At 43.7% G+C, this 19,621-nt stretch overlaps 1 protein-coding gene across 3 annotated transcripts in view; it reads right to left on the reverse strand.

The window, feature by feature from the left end:
* Window positions 1–15,915, reverse strand: part of BCAN (brevican) — a 73,327-nt gene extending 57,412 nt beyond the window's left edge. For all 3 annotated transcript variants that reach the window (XM_066609090.1, XM_066609089.1, XM_066609088.1), the window contains exon 1: window positions 15,538–15,915. The gene's annotated coding sequence lies outside the window, so the exon portion shown is untranslated. The remainder of the gene's footprint in view (window positions 1–15,537) is intronic.
* Window positions 15,916–19,621: the final 3,706 nt, after the last annotated feature.

Genomic DNA, 19,621 nt, shown 5'->3' on the forward strand with positions numbered 1-19,621 from the left:
CCACTGCAGATCCAGCAGAAGATACCAGAAGAAAAAGTGATGCATGCAAAACTTTCTCTTCCAGCTAAAAGTTGAGGAGTTGAGCGGAAAGCGAACGGACCCTATGAGAGCCAATGGGGTCTGTTTGGTGCTGTTCGTTTTTGTCCTGCAACGTTTGGCCACGGGGATTCCCCTTTCTTGCTCTTCGAACGTTGCAGCAAAGCAGAACCCCGAGTGCAGATGTAAAACCACCCTAATTCCCATCGGGTAAACATCATACAACTCCCATTATCTTACTGAACACAAACCATCCCAATCTTTGCATTCCCCATATCACAGTCCCTGGGAAGATACTCCTACTGTCCGTCATAGTCACTGTCCTTAGTGTGCACAAACTGAAGTCTTTGGTTTTAGATTTCTGGTAGCTTCCGCCGATTACAAGTCTACAGTGCTGTCATCTTCTTCAAAAATATTGTATCAGATTTAGCTTTTTGCGTGTAGGATTATTTTGGATCGGCTCTCTCATCACACAAGACGTTCTCTTGAAGTTTTCCATGTAACTTCCTTTATAAGAAAACTTCCTTCATCTTGGAGCAGCTGCCTTGTGAAGACCCAACTGTTCCATTTCTCAGAATTTTCCCACTCACAAGCTGTAGACGGTCTCTATTCTGGAAGGGGCAGCGATCTATATCCATAGCAACCGAGCTTTAGATGTTACACGTGAGCCAAGTACGAGTGAAATCTGAGAATGAAGTAACTCTTTTTCCAAAAAGTTACAGTGAATTTTTTTCCCTACAATGCAAAAAAATGAACTAGAAATTCATCTTCTCACTTTCTTAAAGGGGATGTCTGGACTTCTTTCAAATGATGATCTATCCTCATAAGTAGTTGATGGATGGGGGTCCGCCGCTCAGGACCCCTGTCCATCAGCTGATCATCTGGCTCACGGTTCAGTGTAGTAGGCCGTAAGTTGTCATCAGCCAGCAAAGGAGGACGTTTGATCGTCGGCTTCACTCCAATTGAAATCAATGAGAGCCGCTATGTTCCTCCATATCCTGTTGTAGTGGCGCACAGTTAGTGGGGCCCCTCCATAATGTTATATGTCTGCCTCGTGCCATTGTCTTGTCAGTGTCTTATGTGTAGTATGCATTTGAGTTATGTGTACTGCACCTATGCAACACTGAATGGGTTAATGTCTGGAAAATGTATCACTTTGTGTGTCATGTGACTATGTCTAATATATGTCTTCCTAAGGATAAGGATGCTATGAGAGCGAGTAGGAGTCTGTGCAAGAGTCTGTCCAGTCTAAGGTCGACTACACACGGGCGGGGCGGACCCTGCAGTGGAGTTCGACCCTATGCCTGTCCTCTGCTGCTGACGTGCCGGCCGACGTGCCGCCGCACATGTGCAGTACAGAGGACAGTACGCCGTTGCTATGGCGATGATGTGGTTGTGGTGACCATTCTGCAATGATGATTGCGGAATGGCCGCGGGACAGGTGGCTTCCATTGACTTCAATAGAAGACAGCTGTGCGGAGCCCGCACAAAATCGCAGCATGCTGCAATTTCTCCCCTGCAAGCGGAATATCGCATTCGATTTTTTTCTCGTGGGCAGGAAATCACGTTTTTCCATTGCACGCTATGGGCTGGATTTGCTGCAGAATCCGTATGTGGAATCCCGCTCCGGATTTCGCAATGCAAATCTGCCCGTGTGCAGGTGGCCTAAGTCGACAAGTAAGAAGTCAGTGAGTGAGCCGCGCAGACACTGATCGGTCTGTGTGTGGGGAGAATGGAGGAAGCCAAACGATACCCTGCTTGGTCAGGGACCAGTTTACCCAGGATGTGCCAGTGCTACCACTAAGCACCGAGTGAAAGAAGGACCGCTGCATGGCTAAAGGAAAAGATGATTATTGTGAGTGATGACCGCTAGAAAGTTGGAGAGAGAAAGAGAGAGAGTCACCGGGAGCGGGATCACACAGATAACTGGTACTGTGGATCGTCTGGATTACCCCGAGAATCCTCCCTGCCGCACCACTTTATTCTGTTTTATCTGTGCCAGGCTGCTGATGTTATTTGGAGTTTAACAAGTTACAGTAAACTGATATTACCAACCGATCTCGGTTTGTCCAGAACGTTTTCCTATGTGTGGACTACTTTATTCAATCGTCAAGATTTACTGCAGAGGACGGAACGGTGGCGTCACACGTGACAAAGAAGACTACAGGTAACGTCCGGTTACTTTTTCCCAGTGACCTCTCACGGCAGTAACTTGGTCAGGTCCCAGGGGAGGAGATGGTAGAGCCCCGTAACAAGGCCTTTATCTACCCTGCTATCTCCTCCACTGTGGGCCCCCTCCTTGGATGTTGCATTGTTCCTGTTATGGTCAGGAAGTGGAGCAGCAGTGTGGCACTCCCCATGATTTCAATGGAAGTGAAGCCGGCGCCTGCACTCCCCTGTCTACTGATTACAATGTCCGGCCGGCTGCACTGGGCAGCGGGTCGATCAGCTGATGGATAGGAGTCCCAAGCAGTGGACCCCCTCCATCGACTACTGATGACCTGTCCAGAGGATAGATCTATGAATGACTGCTTGTTTACTGTGAATGGAGCCCGCTCTGCCTCCATTCACTGAGCAATGATTGCTCGTATGTAATAGCACTTGAGCAATATCTCTGGGACGGCTGTTGGGCACTTCCGCGCCCAACAGTTGTCCCATGTGAAAGTTGTAAAAACACAGTGCCCATAAAACAGTTGTCAGCCAGCTTCCCATGGATACTAAATGCTATATATTCCTGCTGTCACCCTACCAGTGTGGGCTGTATTCACACGGACATGCATGATATCAGTTTAATAAGCTCAAATAGCGCATGCCACAGAGGAGACCCTAACACTTTGCATGGTCACACAGGGGACCCCACATTTTGCAGGGCCACAGAGGGGACACCAGCACTTGTGGAGTAACAAAGGGAACCCCAGGGCTTTGTAGGGTCACAGAGGGGACACCAGGACCTTATGGGGGTAGTGAGAGGTTCATTGGGACTAGTGTTAGGATGGGGGGGAGCGTATAGAAATGAGTCATGGCTAAAGGATGCCTTCATGGTGACAAGGGGAGAGGGTCAATATTGAGTCTTCCTATGGGGCTCCATGAGTTCTATGTATGCCCCTATATCTATATATTGACCAGGCAAGAAGGTCGTGTCTTAATTTTGATGCCTCTGGTCAACATCAGGTAAGTAGAAGCAACACAAGTGGTGGTGATTTTGATGGAGATGGGGGAACCAAGTCATAGAGATATGGTGGAGTTGTAGATTCAATTAGTGAGAGGGGTTAACAGTTATGGAGGCGTAGGTAGGGGAGCTCATTGCAAACACCTCCTCTGGACCACCATCAGTGTTTATGAAAATCACTGGTACAATCCATCAACTTCAATGCCCACCATATTTGGTGAAGGCAAGCTGAAGATTTAGCTAGTTTTACCCCCAGTGATGTTAGCTGCTTCACCAAGTCAAAAATCACTGTATGTTCTACCGTGAACACGGTCATATTCCACAGCACTCCATGTGGTTACACAGTGTATTGCAATTTTTCTTGACTTTAACCTCTTAGTGACCTATGATGGATATATCTGTAGTGGGTTGCAAGGGAAGGTATGGCCCCTTCATACCCATCAACTGTTTCTGACAGCTAAAGTCACCAGCAATGGGTGCAATTCGAACAAGCTCCGATGGCAGTTGCCTAACGGCAGTGGGTGCATGGAAGACCCAGAAGGAAGGGGAATGGAAGGAATCAGACCATGCTATACATTTCATGCAGTAATACATTGCCCATACTATAATATAATAATAAAGGGGGCTTCTAGTCAGGGAACCCCTACTGTAACATTCAAATTCCCTAACAGGGTAGAAGGGGTTGTCTTAGTGAGGCAATATCATTTAAAAGGGACTTGACTTGACCTTTGAGCCCCATAAACTATGTTGTGGGGCTGAAAGGTAAGGGAACAGGGATCCCGGGGATTAATCTCTATGGCAGAGCATGCACATGGAGCGGGCTGAAAAAAAGCCACTCTGTGTGCGAGTGGTAACTTTGCGGGGACACGGCACAGGAATGCAGTGCCCAATGAGACTCCCCATTCCTGACCTTTAAGCCCCATAACATTGTTTATGGGGCCTAAAGGTCATGACAGGTTCTCTTAGCTTTTATTGTTTCTGTGGGTGCACTTATGAGGGCTTTAAAAAAAAAGTTAAGAGCTAAGACCGCCCTATGAAGAATACACCAGTAAAATACCTTGCCAACATCAGAACTCGAGCAAATTATGTCCTTTCTTCCACTTCCTACCTTGCCTTCCTTCCCTCCTAACTCTTCCTTCCCCTTCCTATTTTCCTTCCCTTTCCAACCTTCTTTCATCCCTCCCTGTTCTTCTTTCCCCATCCTTCCTTTCTTCCCCTTCCTTCTGTCCATTCTTCTTTCATCATTCCTTCCTTCCTCCCTCCCTTCCTTCACCATCCTTTCTTTACCTTCCTTCCTTCCCCTTCCTATACCTTCCTTTCTCCCCTTCTTTCCTTTCCTTCCTTTACATTCCTTCCCCTTCCTCTTTTTCTCCTTCTTTCCTTCTTCCCCTTCTTTCCCTTCCTTCTGACCTTTTCTTTCATTCCTCCCTATCTTTCTTCATTCCTTTTCCTTCCCTCCTTCCTCTTCTCCCCCTTTTTCCTTCTTTCCTTCCTTTTATCCCTTCCTTCCCTCCTTCTATCCATCCATCCATCCATCCATCTACCTATCTGTACCCCTACACAGCCTTTGCAGGGGCTGCCCCTGATACTGCCACTCTTAGCTGCAAGCAAAGAGACATGAAGACATTCTATGGATATGCAATAAAACTTTGCATGCATTAATTAATTGAATTGCTGTAATCCAATTCCCTGTCCGCTGATTCTGGCCGCAGTTCAGGACGCGGAATATAAATTTGTTGTGAGTTATGAGAATGAAACATCTCGTTAATAATGAATCAAGTCCCAGCAATCAGATGGCAGAGCCTTGGGAATGGAGTGCCGGCTAAGCACACTTTGCTTACTTGCTGGTGTCTCCTCTTTTATTTACTGGTGAGTTAATATCATTAGATGGGAGGGGGAACTACACGCCGTCTGAGGGGCCATGGACTGCATGGGTTGTAGTGAACTGTTTAAGGATGACCATAGGGAATGGGAAGGTTATATATATAATCTTTATGAGGGACCAATCACACAGGTGGAATATTTCCGCATTCCACAACTAAAGACGTAGAAAATTCTGCACCAAAAGCCACATGTATGCATGGATGTAATGGAAGTGGGAATACGCAGCGGCAGAGTTATCTGCATCTTTAATATATTCCGCCCGTGTAAAAGGTTTTTCCAAGAGTAAATGAAATTTTGGGCAAGAAATAGGCTAACATAAAAAATAAGCAGTTAAATGGCCACCCAGTCCAATGCAGCTGCCTTAGTCCCTGCTGTTCTGATCTCGAAGTCGGCGGCAGCCGTCACATGCCGTTCATTGTCCATGTGCCTGCTACAGCCAATCACTGATTGAGTGGGGCGCGAAAACAACAAAATAACTATTTCTGGTAATCCTAGATGACTTTTTTTGTCTACAACCATGTGTGGCCGTTTTGTGTCCTGCTCCATTACTCTATGGGGGGGAATTCAAAACAATTTTCTGGTGATAGATTCCCTTTACTATACTATGTGACCGTAGTACTTCGGTCAATTCCCTCATATTAACCCTTGAGGCACCGCAGTTTGGTCATTACTATACAACATTCTGCTGCTCATTTAGAAACTTGGCCACTAAAATATAACATAGATCCAAGAACATCCATGCCACAAACCTGTTTGTGGAGTCAAGAGATAGAGACAAGTGTCCGTAGGGTAATTGAGGGCGCACTCCTCGCTCCCTCCACAGAACTGTCAAAGCAGCCGTGCCACTCTGATTGACATTGCTTGTAAGCCCCACCCCCTTGCCAGTGATGTGGCAGGAGGAGTTTGACTAGTGCAGGGAGTGTCAGAAGGGAGGCCTCATCTTCAGAGTGATGCAAGCAGTGACACAGCTAGCACGTCATCACCTAGAAGATCTGGCCCTACTGAGGGAATCAGGAGAGGCTACGTCCCACCACCAACTGGATGCAGTGTGCACCATCTTGCCCAAAGAGAAAACTGTGATGCAGCACTTTGATAGGTTGAAGCAGCACTAACCAAGCATCTTAAGTGGCGGAGGCCACAATTAAAGAAGAATAGCTGGGGAGCAGTTGTTAAAATGTAAAATGACTAGAGAGAGGCCTATAGAAACTAAGGGGCCCTGAAAAGGTCTGCACAGACGTAGAAGATAGGCAAGAGAGTGGATCATGGCGAGCATAAAGCTAAAGATGCTCATGTGCATTACAGAGAAGCAGAAAGGAGAAAAGAGACCCCTGTGATTTGGGAGAGGTCAGCATGTGCAAGTTGGCGAGTACCCTGGGACGAGAGAGAGAGTTGCTATAGCTGGTGGTTGGTAGGTGCATGCTGATGCAGACATTGAGGAGAGACGCTGATGACGTGAGACAAGTTGCTGTAAGGTGAACCAAAACTGAAGTCAGATTTGGCAAGCCAGTACCCAAATGATAAGGTCTGCCATACGGAAGACTGGAAACAAGTCAAAATTAATGTGCACAAATGGGGAGGGGCTAACAAATGGGGAAGAGAAGGCAGCAGAAAAAGAGAGACAACTCTAAAGGTATAGAAGAATTGTTAATTCCCCCTGTCAAAGTCAAGAGGGGAACTGATAAAGAGAAAGAATGGCTGAGAACTGAGAAACCTTTGATTTGAGAATACTGCAGCCATGAACCAACAAAAGACTAAGACAATGAGGACATGATGAGACTTTGTGGAAAGTGTAGTGGTCCAGAGTTAACGGGGTCCCTGCATAATGTTAAATATTTGTCTTGTGCAATGGTATTGTCAGTGTCTTCTATGTTGTATGCATTTGATGTGTATCGCACTTCTGCAGCACTGAATGGGTTAATGTCTGCGTTATGTCTGGGAGATGTATCTTGTTGTATGTCATGTGATTGGGCTATGTATATGTGTTTGCAAGGATGCTAGGTTAGAGAGTCTGTTGGAGTCAGTCTGCAAGTGAGTAGGAGTGAGCCACATAGACACTGCCTGGTTTGTGTGGTACAGAATGGAAGAGGCCGAGCGATTGTCTGAAGCCTGTCCTGGGCCCACACTACCCAGGATGTCCCAGTGCTGCTATCCGCATTGAGAATTAGAGAAAGAAGAAGAAGGATACCAGAAGAGTGAGTGATGACCGGTAGAGAGTAAGGCAGCCCGTTCATGGGCATTGCGGGGAGCCACTGCCCGGGAGCAGGAGCCGGCAGACGGATCTCCGCTGTCAGCCTATCTGAGAGATAGGCTGACCGCGGAGAATCGCAGTAATTCGCAGCATGCTGCACCTTTCCAGCCGTGAGCGGAGAATCGCAATGATTCTCCGCTCGTGGACGGGGGGGGCTGCACTTTCCATAGTAACGCTATGGAGAGCGTTCACTGCGTTCCCTGCTGCCGGATTATCGCCACGGGGGAACGCAATTCAAACCTGCCTGTGGACAGACAGCCTAAGAGAGGAAGCGTTTTTGCCAGGAGCAAGATCTCACAGATAACTGGGACTGGATTACCCTGAGAAGTCCTCCCTGTCACACCACCTTCTGAGAGTGTAAAGTGTTTCAAAACTGTTACTGTTATTTGTTGGAACTTTATTGGAATTAAGTAAATGGGCATAACCGACCGTTCCCAGTTTGTCCAGAAAGTTATCTCTGTCCATGGACTACTTTATTTTCACAAAAAAATTCACCGCAGAGTAAGGAACGGTGGCGTCACGAGTGACAACGGACTTCAAGGTCACCGCTAGTTACCCTTTCCCTGTAACCTTCCCCAGCAGTAACTTGGACAGGTTTCAAGCTACCCTCAGGGGAGGAGATGGTAGAACCACCATGACAGAAATCCTTTATCTACCCCGCCACCTCCTCAGCTGTGGGCCGACTCCTCGGACACTGCAAGAGTATGATGTGAGAATTCCACCACCACAACAGTTATATCGAAAGCAGAGTGCTGGATGGAAAAGAAGTCATGAAGCCGAAGGACCATCAAGTTGGAAATGTTCTGGTCACCAAACCGACTAAAGACCTATCCAGTTGTACTTCAGAATGCTAAACCTATGGTACCTAGGGTACTGGTAGTTAGAAGGTATTGGTAGCTAGATAGATTAGAAAAGGTTAATTGCTTAAAGGACAATTTGGGTTAAATAGGGTTTATTTCCAAAAGGACAATGGCTTGAGTTACCATTAGTTCTACATCAAGAACTAGTGAATATAACATATAAACATTGTGCCCTTCTATGAAGAGAAATACGATACTGTATTGTAGAATGTTATGCATGTTTAGTTACCAAATCCTCTTGTGGGGTGATGAGCTGTAATTAATATTTTCTATTTAAGGCTGCATTCAGACGAACGTAAATCGGCTCGGTTTTCATGCCGAGCCGATATACGTTGTCCTCGTGTATGGGGGGGGGGGGGGAGGATGGAAGAGCCAGGAGCGATAACTGAGCTCCCGCCCCCTCTCTGCCTCCTCTCCGCCCCTCTGCACTACTTGCAATGAAAGGAGGCGGGGCAAAGTTCCTAGAATTAGCCCCACCCCCGTCCCGCCTCTCCCCATTGCAAATAGTGCAGAGGGGCGGAGAGGAGGCAGAGAGGGGGCGGGAGCTCAGTTCCTGCTCCTGGCTCTTCCATCCCCCCCCCCCCCTGAACACGAGGACAACGTATATCGGCTCGGCGTGAAAACCGAGCCGATATACGTTCGTCTGAATGCAGCCCCACAATGAATGTAGCTCTCTGAGTAATGCAGAGCTGTGGTTACTAAAGTGAGTTCAACAAGCAGACAAAAAAAATCTCAAGGGAACACAACTGGGGTGCCATCCCATCAATTATGATGACCAAAACCACTAAAAAAACAAAAAAGGAAGGTATATAGAGGCACTCCAAGACTAAAACAAAATCTCACTTCCACTCCTTGGGAATTTGCATAATATTGCCAACCAGCGGGCATCGTGGCGATCCATGAAAGCATATAATGGAATTGCTAAGTATATTTCTCTTGTTGATACAGCATTTAACTCACCATCAATGTGAATTACAGCTTATTAGATCCTCTACCGTTACCATTGGGTCCGCAACAAATGTATGACTGGTGTAGTACCAAAGTGGGAAATCTGGTAGTTGGCATAGTGGTTATCTACAAGCAATGGCATTTTAAATTCCCTTGGAGTGGGACATGTAGCAACCACTATGATTTCTTTGTTTTTGGTAGTTTTGGTCTTCTGCTAAGGTTCCCCTGGTTGGTTGGGGAAGGGGGCTCATTTTTGAGTAGTCACCAGTCCTGGTGGTTGAGTTGGTTATAGTGTTACTGGTGGATAAGTGGTTTAATACCATTCACTGTGTTGTTAGGGCTAATAGTTATTGCGTGTGGTGTCCATGTAAAAATTCTAAATCATCCCAGTGGTCCAGGGGTTAATAGTCATATGAAAGGCCTTGCGACAACAGGGTGCTCCCCACCAACTTAGTGGGGAGGGGGGGGGGAGTCAGAGGGTCAAGTAGTGGTGTTTGGGCAGAGGATGACATTGGTTCAGGTGCTGTATTTCTGTATTGAACTTGGTTATTGTTATGCATTTATGTATGGAGCTTGTTTCTGGTACTGTATTTATGTAATGAGCCTGGCTCTGGTGCTGCATTTAAATACTGAGCTTGGTTCTGGTGCTGCATTTACATTATGAGCTTGTTTCTGGTGCAATATGTATGTACTGAACTTAGTTTTGATATTGTATTTATATACTGATCTTTGTTCTGGTGCTGTATTTATATGCTGAGCTGGGTTCTGATGCTGCATTTATGTACTGGGCTTGTTTCTGGTGTTGCATTTATGTACTGAGCTTGGTTTTGGTGTTGCATTTATGTACTTAGCTTGTTTCTAGTGCTGCATTTATGTTATTAACTTGGTTCCAGTGCTGTATCTATGTTATGAACTTGGTTCTGCTCCTGAATTTAAGTACTAATCTTAGTTCTTGTGCTGTATTTATGTACTGAGCTTAGTTCTGGTACTGCATGTATGTACTGAGCTTGTTTCTTTGGCTGTATTCATGTACTTAGCTTGGTTCTGGTTGTGTATTTATATACTGAGCTTGGTTCTGATATTATATCTATGTACTGTTGGGTTTTTGTACCATATCTATGTACTGAGCTTGGTTCTGGTACTGTATTTAATTACTGATCTTAGTTCTTGAGCTCTATGTATGTACTGAGCTTGGTTCTGGTTCTATATTTATATACTGAGCTTGGTTCTGATATTATATCTATGTACTGTATGGTTTTTGTACCATATCTATGTACTGAGCTTGGTTCTGGTGCTGTATTTATGTTAAGATCTTAGTTCCAGTGCTGTATTTATGTACTGCTTCTGTAATGGCCCAGAACAGCGTGGCCCATCAGAAATGCATCCTATATGTAATCTGTATGGTCTTGTATATTGTCTTTGCCTGTGGTGTGATTCAGCAGAATGTATATTGGTGATTAAAGGAACAAAAGGGTTAATGTCTGCAAATGAGCTGTCTCTGTCTGGAAATGTATTGTTTTATGTTGTGAGCTTGTGGTCACCTGACCATGCTTTATATTAATGTTTGCAGAAAGTGAGTGCAATTTAGTCAGTATGAGTTAGTGAGAGACGTCAGTTCTGTCCAGTCCAGTCGGAGTCTAGTCTGTTCTTAGTCAGTAAGACAGTCTGTCTGAAGTTGTGCAGAGAAGGGCACAAGCGAGTCTGCCATCCCCTAGGAGAAACTCTGCCTTGCTTGACTGAGACCCAGAATGGAGGAGGCCGAGAGGATGGCCTAATGGCTGTTTGGGGACTACTACCCTCAGGAGTTTGCAGCCTAAAGAGAAAGAGAGAAAGGAATGAGAGGAGTTGCCAGCCGACACAGAGTGTAACGGGACTTGTGAGTGTGTACCGCTAGAGAGATGAAAAGAAGGAAGTATGTTGCCGGGACCAGGACCCACAGATTACGGGACTGTGGTTTCTCCTGCCTACCTGTGAATCCTCCCTGTCACACCGCATACCGATTTGCTGCTTCAATTGTTTCTGCATGTAAAGTGTGTTCGACTGTTTACTAAGTTTGTTCAGTAAATGAATTTTGCCGTCCGTTCCCGACTCTGCACTTTAAAAGTTATCCCTGTGAGTGGACTGCTTAATTTTCAACATTGTCTGGATCCACCACAGCGGATGGAATAGTGGCGTCACAAGACAAAATGACTTAATGTAAACCAGTTGGGTTATCCCCCATTTAATAGTCTGCCCTCGGCCCCTTAGACGTGTCCCTGGTTACATCACAGGTGGGAGACGGTAGAGCCTCATGACAAGGCTCAGACTCTACCGGTATTAGTGTATCTTGACGCCACCGGAAGCTAGGGGTTTGACAGGAGGAATGCCCCTCCCACACCCCTAGCTCCCGATAGGGTAAAGATACGAGCTTCACCAGTGTGAAACTAAGCGTCAGCCTAAGGCACCAGAGCAGCCAGTTATCAATGCACACTGGCCTATGATCACTCTGAGCGGAGCCACCGTCCCTGGCTCCCGGACGCCCGCCACCTCCCAGCTGCATACCGGCAGCAGTTGCAGACTATGCTCTCGCTGGCTGACGCCCACTATCCCGCAGACCCCGATGTTGTCGCTCATCGGCCATGTGCTCCGCCTTCATAGGCACAGTCTGCCGCCGGCTGCCTCAATGATCCCTGATCACCGCTCTGAATCTTGCTGAGCCACACTTCTCTCCCCTCACTTCCCTGAGTCCCAGAGAAAGTGAGAGTTCACTCGCGGGAGGTGCCGGCACAGCACGCCCAAGAGTCTTCTGCTGCAGAGCAGTGGAGGGTCCCGAACATCAGCCCCGACACTGTGCTGCTGCTAAACGGGGTAAGACTGTACCCGGAGAAGACAGTTGAGGAACAGGGGTAGTGACAGCAGACGGGAGGACAGGCCATACTGCTACTTGACAGCCACAGGAGAAGGGAATACTGACAGGACATAGGGGACACCGATACTTTCTGCAGCACCAGTGACAGCAGCAAAATAGTGCCCTTCCAGGACCTGGAGGGCAGCGTTCTCTGCAGCCAATCACGTTGAGGGGGCATCACCCCCCTGTTACTCTTGTCTCCACCAGGAGTTCCTGGTGGCCACAAGATACACTAATACCCTCTACCCTGCTGTCTCCTAGGCTGGAGCCCGCTCCTTGAATGCTGCACTTTCACCAAGCTTGGTTCTGGTATTGTATCTATGTATTAATTATGATTCTGCTACTGTGTTTATATGTTGAGCTAAGTTCTGGTGCTGTATTTATGTTATGAGCTGGGTTTTGGTACTGTATTTATGTCGTTATTTTGGTTCTGGCACTATATTTACTGACCTTTGGTCCTTTTACCATTATTAATGATGGGGCAACAAAGGTAACATTTTTAGTTATGGGGACAATAGAGATGAGAAGGCCTGAAAAAAAAATAGGTAAAACTTTTTTTTTGCCAAAGCCATTTTTTTATGTTATACAGTTTTAATACCATATTATTTATCATTGGAAAAGAATATTTTTTTTCCCGGTAAAAAACGGCTTAGGTAAAAAAAACAAAAAAAAAAACAATTTTTTTCCACAATTTTTCCAGGTTTTTTCCAGTGCTTTCCATCTCTGAATGTGACAAAGCATTTTTAATGATTAAGCAATAAGGGGGAACATTGCTCTGATACATACAGAAAAAGGGAGCATTATTACTACTCTGGCCACAGAGAGCAGCACTATTACTACTGGGCCAACTGGAATAATGGAGGTAAAATCATGCGTCGCGACAAGCTACGGCCTAGCGATGCCCCCTAGCCACACACCCTTTTTGGTAGATGTGTCCCGCGATAACATTTTTTCACAGGAGTGCCCCAAGGCTGAAAAGGTTTGGAAATACTGATCTAGAGGGTTAATAAATAATATCCCTGGAGGTCTAAACTTAAAAGCGTTTGGTTCTTCGTTGAAGAACGCTGGCACTGCGGTTATTCAATTGCCACAAGTTTGGCGATCAGCTAATACTGCTGGGAGGGGTAGGGGGACATAAGACCAGAAACTCATTTCTCCTGCTGTGTCCATATATGGCATTAAATCTAATGAATGGGTCACCATGTGTTAAAGGGCAGCAGTGAATCCTCCAGGGTGGGAGCTACTTGTTCATAGTGGTTCTCCATTTTGGCCAATAGAATGGGAACCAATGTGGAGAATCCTAATAGTACATATGGAAAGGGTCTGCTTTTGTGATACAAGCACCTTAGTAAGTTCTGGTCTTAAAGTTGATAGTAATATCCCTGGTGGTCCAGGAGCCTAATGATATCCCTGGTGTCTGGTGGTTACTACCTCTTCATTCTCTTGTGCTCATTTTTCAATTTGTGCTAGAAGAAACTTAGAAAGACAAGCATAAAACGGAACCCCATAATTGGCTTTCTTCTCCTGCGCCAATCTTGGAGTAGGAGAGGGAGAGAAGGAAGTGTACATATGTGGGAGAAGCTGCCAAAGACAGCCCAGATGCAGGTCAACAATCTGGTGATTATCGGAAGAGCAAAGAACATTGTTCAAGTGGTATACAGTCATGTTCTCATGCTCACACCAGGGTAAAGGTTACTGGCATACAAAATTACTAATCTCCTGAAATGTTCTGTGCTGCTGTGAGCAATCAAATATGCAATTAAACTAAAGTTCCTCAGCCAATTTCAGTCATTTGGAATAAGCGCACGGCATTCTACATTAAAACTTCTATCTATTTATCAAATATATCATATATCTTGAATTATCTATATTCTATGTATCTATCTTACATCAATCACTTATCTATATATCTTTCAGTTTCTTATCTATCTATCTATCACATCTATCTCATATGTATCTAGTATCTATATATCTCATATCCATCTATCTATTTATCTATCTATCTCATATCTATCTATATATCTCATATCCATCTATCTATTTTATATCTATCTGTTACATATGTCTATATTTCTATCTATCTATCTATGTCATAACTATGTATCTATCTCATTATATCTCTCTCATCTATCTATCTCATATACATTTATACATCTAATATCTATCTATTTATCTATGTCGTAATTATGTATCTATCTCTATTGCTCTCATATTGATCTATTTACATAACTAATATCTATATAATATTTTATTATCTATCTAATCTATCTCATATCTATCTACGTAATTAATATCTATTCATCACATATCTATTTATATATAATATGTATCTATCTATGTCATAACTATGTATCTCTATATCTCTCTCCTCTATCTGTTTCATATCTATCTCATATACATCTATATATATATCTAATATCTATCTATTTATCTATGTCATAACTATGTATCTATCTCTATCGCTCTCATATTGATCTATCTATCTATCTCATATCTATCTATCTCCTATCTATCTATCTATCTTATATCTATCAATCTATCTCATATCTATCTATCTATCTATCTCATATCTCTCTATCTATCTCCTATCTATCTATCTATCTCCTATCTATCTATCTATCTATCTCATATCTATCTATATATCTATCTATCTATCTATCTCACATCTATCTATCTCACATCTATCTATCTCATATCTATCTATCTCATATCTATCTATCTCATATCTATCTATCTCATATCTATCTATCTCATATCTATCTATCTATCTATCTCATATCTATCTATCTCATATCTATCTATCTATCTATCTCTATATCTATCTCTCTATCTATCTATCTATCTCTATATCTATCTCTCTATCTATCTCTCTATCTATCTATCTGTCATATATCTATCTATCTATCTCCTATCTATCTATCTCCTATCTATCATATATCTATCTATCTATCATCTATCTATCTATCTCATATCTATCTATCTATCTATCTCTTTATCTATCTCACATCTACGTATCTCCTATCTATCTATCTATCTATCTATCTATCTCATATCTATCTATCTATCTATCTATCTATCTATCTATCTATCTATCTATCTATCTAACAAGCTCTTGCTTAGCTTCCTCTAAATCACCTTGAAACTCCTTACATTACAGCCTCCACATCCTTGCTCCTTACACAAGCCCTTGAACAAGCCACAACTTTTGACAAAGTATAATCCCCCAGACTTGTTCTCTTCACATACTGCACTGCTCACAATCGGTCTATATACACAGATGTAGCAGTGCTGAATCTGTAATGGCTTGCCTGTGCACCGTATATATAACTCTGAGTTTAGGCAATGCAGTAGATTTTTCTGCAGCCCTCCATAACATCACCAATAGCCCATTAGAATGCCAATATGATTTGTATAAACTGACAAACTTAGCTCTGCTACATCTGACAAACTCAGCTTTGCTACATTTCTATGCATGTTGTGGGATGAGGGTACTGAGGTGACTTACTTGCGGGGCTTCTGGTGCTGAGGAGACAGGAGGAGTAGATGCAAGTTTCTCTGATGCAGACTTTAGAGGATGTTGCAGTTGGGGCAATGCAGAGGTGAGCTGCAGCTGAGCCAGGATCTAGTGTTACAGGACGCACAGTGCGACCGCCTCTCGCTGCTGCTGCTGCTCTCCCTGATGGAAAAATCCTCTGGCTCATACCATCCTTAATCAATGCATCTGCACTTGCCCCTTTTTACCACCGTCAGCCCTTGGAAAGCAGCACAGGGAGGGAACAGAGGGAACACCGGATCATATTGGACTAAGGGGCGCAGGGGGAGTTCTACTGGAGAAAGAGGGAGAGATACTGAGGGCTGGCATTAGCATTTGGTTGAATCAATGGCTTCCTTGCTGATTCATTAGACTTAACACAAACTGCGGAGTTTGTTACGGACGGAATGATGGATGGAGTCAAACCGTACAGTCCAGGACGGTGCAGCTGACGGAAGCAAAATGAACTAACCTGGGATTTTAAAGAGTAAAACCGCCTAAAATCGATTAAAACCCCTGCAAATATAAGTTATTCAGTCATTTACTCCTGAGAGGTTGTTTAATATTCTACACAGCTGCTTCTTAGTTATATCTATCTCTGGGAAAGCTGAGAGACAGCCAAGACAGCCGCAATCAGTCCTAACCCAGCTTTTCTTGCAGAGCAGCAAAACTAGCTACGCAGCAATAGTATGCTATACATATAAAATACTGCCCCCTAGGTACAAAAATAGGAATACAATAATACTGTTCATGGTGTGCAATAATATAACTGCTATAATACTGCCTCCTATGTACAAGACTATAACTGCTATAATACTGCCCCCTATGTACAAGACTATAACTACTATAATATTGCTCCTATGTACAAGACTATAACTGCTATAATACTGCCCCCTATGTACAAGAATATAACTACTATAATATTGCTCCTATGTACAAGAAAATAACTACTATAATACTGCCCCCTATGTACAAGAATATAACTACTATAATACTGCCCCCTATGTACAAGAATATAACTACTATAATACTGCCACCTATGTACAAGAATATAACTGCTATAATACTGCCTCCTATGTACAAGAATATAACTGCTATAATACTGCCTCCTATGTACAAGAATACAACTACTATAATACTGCTCCTATGTACAAGAATATAACTACTATAATACTGCCCCCTATGTACAAGAATATAACTACTATAATACTGCTTCTTATGTACAAGAATATAACTACTATAATACTGCCCCCTATGTACAAGAATATAACTATTATAATGCTGTCCCTATGTACAAGAATATAACTACTATTATACTGCCCCATATGTACAAGAATATAACTACTATAATACTGCCCCCTATGTACAAGAATATAACTACTATAATACTGCCCCCTATGTACAAGAATATAATTACTATAATACTGCTCCTATGTACAAGAATATAACTACTATAATACTGCTCCTATGTATAAGAATATAACTACTATAATACTGCCCCCTATGTACAAGAATATAACTACTATAATACTGCCCCCTATGTACAAGAATATAACTATTATAATGCTGTCCCTATGTACAAGAATATAACTACTATTATACTGCCCCCTATGTACAAGAATATAACTACTATAATACTGCCCCCTATGTACAAGAATATAACTACTATAATACTGCTCCTATGTACAAGAATATAACTACTATAATACTTTCCCCTATGTACAAGAATATAACTACTATAATACTGCCTCCTATGTACAAGAATATAACTACTATAATACTGCCCCCTATGTACAAGAATATAACTACTATAATACTGCCCCTTATGTACAAGAATATAACTACTATAATACTTTCCCCTATGTACAAGAATATAACTACTATAATACTGCTACCTATGTACAAGAATATAACTACTATAATACTGCCCCCTATGTACAAGAATATAACTACTATAATACTGCCCCCTATGTACAAGAATATAATTACTATAATACTGCTCCTATGTACAAGAATATAACTACTATAATACTGCCCCCTATGTACAAGAATATAACCACTATAATACTGCCCCCTATGTACAAGAATATAACTACTATAATACTGCCTCCTATGTACAAGAATATAACCACTATAATACTGCCCCCTATGTACAAGAATATAACCACTATAATACTGCCCCCTATGTACAATAATATAACTACTATAATACTGCCCCCTATGTACAACAATATAACCACTATAATACTGCCCCCTATACGTCAGCTATGATTCTTTAAGGATCGTTATATAGAGCATCAGACAGGTACAATCTGGTTTTCCCTTGTAGATCTGCCTGGGTCAGCGCAGTAATAATAGCTCCTGCAATTGTAGAATTGATGACGGGATATATTCCTGTACACATCAGGGGGAGCCCACTATTCCTGTACACATCAGGGGGAGCCCACTATTCCTGTACACATCAGGGGGAGCCCCTTTATTCCTGTACACATCAGGGGGAGCCCACTATTCCTGTACACATCAGGGGGAGCCCACTATTCCTGTACACATCAGGGGGAGCCCACTATTCCTGTACACATCAGGGGGAGCCCACTATTCCTGTACACCTGGACGTACGGCTGTGGTCAGGAATTCTGCAAGCGAGGTGACGCTACCACACTCCATTGCCTGCCAGGTGCTGAGCTGGTTGCAGGAATGACTCTATGGTTCCAGTCAGTAAAATGTTCCCAGGATCATTTGTAAGGGCAAACGAAATTTAGTTTCCATTCACACAGGCGTATTTTCGGTCACGGAACGTCCATATTTGTTACTGACTGAATGCAGACAACACACGGACCACGTAAAGTAAATTGGTGTATAAAAAGGTGCGGCTTTTATGCAAACTAATCTTCCACATAAAAAAGTAGCAGCCCATCTTATTTTGTTCTGTATTCACGACTATAAATCGGCCATGAAAGTCTACGGGATAGTGAAAAATGTTTCTAATTGGGTTTTTTTTATGATTCCAGAATTATTTATTCTGTTGTCTATGGAGACAGCCATCTTGTCTGTACATGAATTATAGAATAATAGAGGTGGAATGGACCTCCAGGGTCATCGGGTCCAACCCTCTGCTCAATGTTGGTGTAAGGTTGGCGTCGCCCTACTCCTCCTGTATTTATGAACTCTCAGCTTTTAATTTCCATCAGCACTGCATGTACGGTGGGGTCTAGGGGAATTTCGTCTGTCCTCTTAAGTTGGTAAACTCTCGAGTCTAGGGTCAGTGGGTGAGACTACCCTAGGCGAAGATTAGTCCTCTCCAAAATTGAATCTACCCGTACTTTGTCCGTCTCCGGTAACCAGTTCACAGTGTCGGCCTTCCTGGATTCTGGTTCGGTCAGGAACTTCTTGCAGCAGCCCATGGTGGATTGCTACCAAATTCCTGCTCGATGCCTTGAGAGACCTTTTGTGGTGACAACTGTGAATGCAAGCACCCTTTCCGAGACCATTCAGTTTGTCACTGAGAGGCTTGATCTGAAAGTAGGCGTTCTCCACTCAGAGAAGATTTTCTTGCTGGTTCTTCCAAGGACCACCAGTTCCCTGTTGTTGGGTCTACCTTGGCTTTGTCTGCATAATCCCACCTTGGATTGGAGGTCTGAGCAGGTGTTACGTTGGGGGTCATCCTGCTATTCCAAGTGCATGTTTCCAGTACAGCCTGTTTGACGCCCCTGTGTCTCAGAACCCCCAGGACCTCCCATAGGCTTAATACAGTTTTGCTGATGTCTTTGACAAACGAGAGGCGGAATGTCTGCCACAACTATGACTGTCCAATTGATCTGGTGCCAGGTTGCTTACCTCCTCGAGGCAGGGTATACCCTCTGTTGCTGCCTGAGACTCAAGCTATGGCAGAATACGTCAAAGACAACCTCAGCAGAGCATTCATTCTCACGTCTTCCTCTCCACAATATATCATAGATCCTACCAGGATAGTAACCATGGCCCCCATTCATATAAAGAACATTCCTCCTGGAAAAACATCTGTACCCAAACTTAAAGAAGACTAGTCTTGTCCTAGGGA

Source organism: Eleutherodactylus coqui, chromosome 6, assembly GCF_035609145.1.
Source record: "Eleutherodactylus coqui strain aEleCoq1 chromosome 6, aEleCoq1.hap1, whole genome shotgun sequence".
NCBI lineage: Eukaryota > Metazoa > Chordata > Amphibia > Anura > Eleutherodactylidae > Eleutherodactylus > Eleutherodactylus coqui.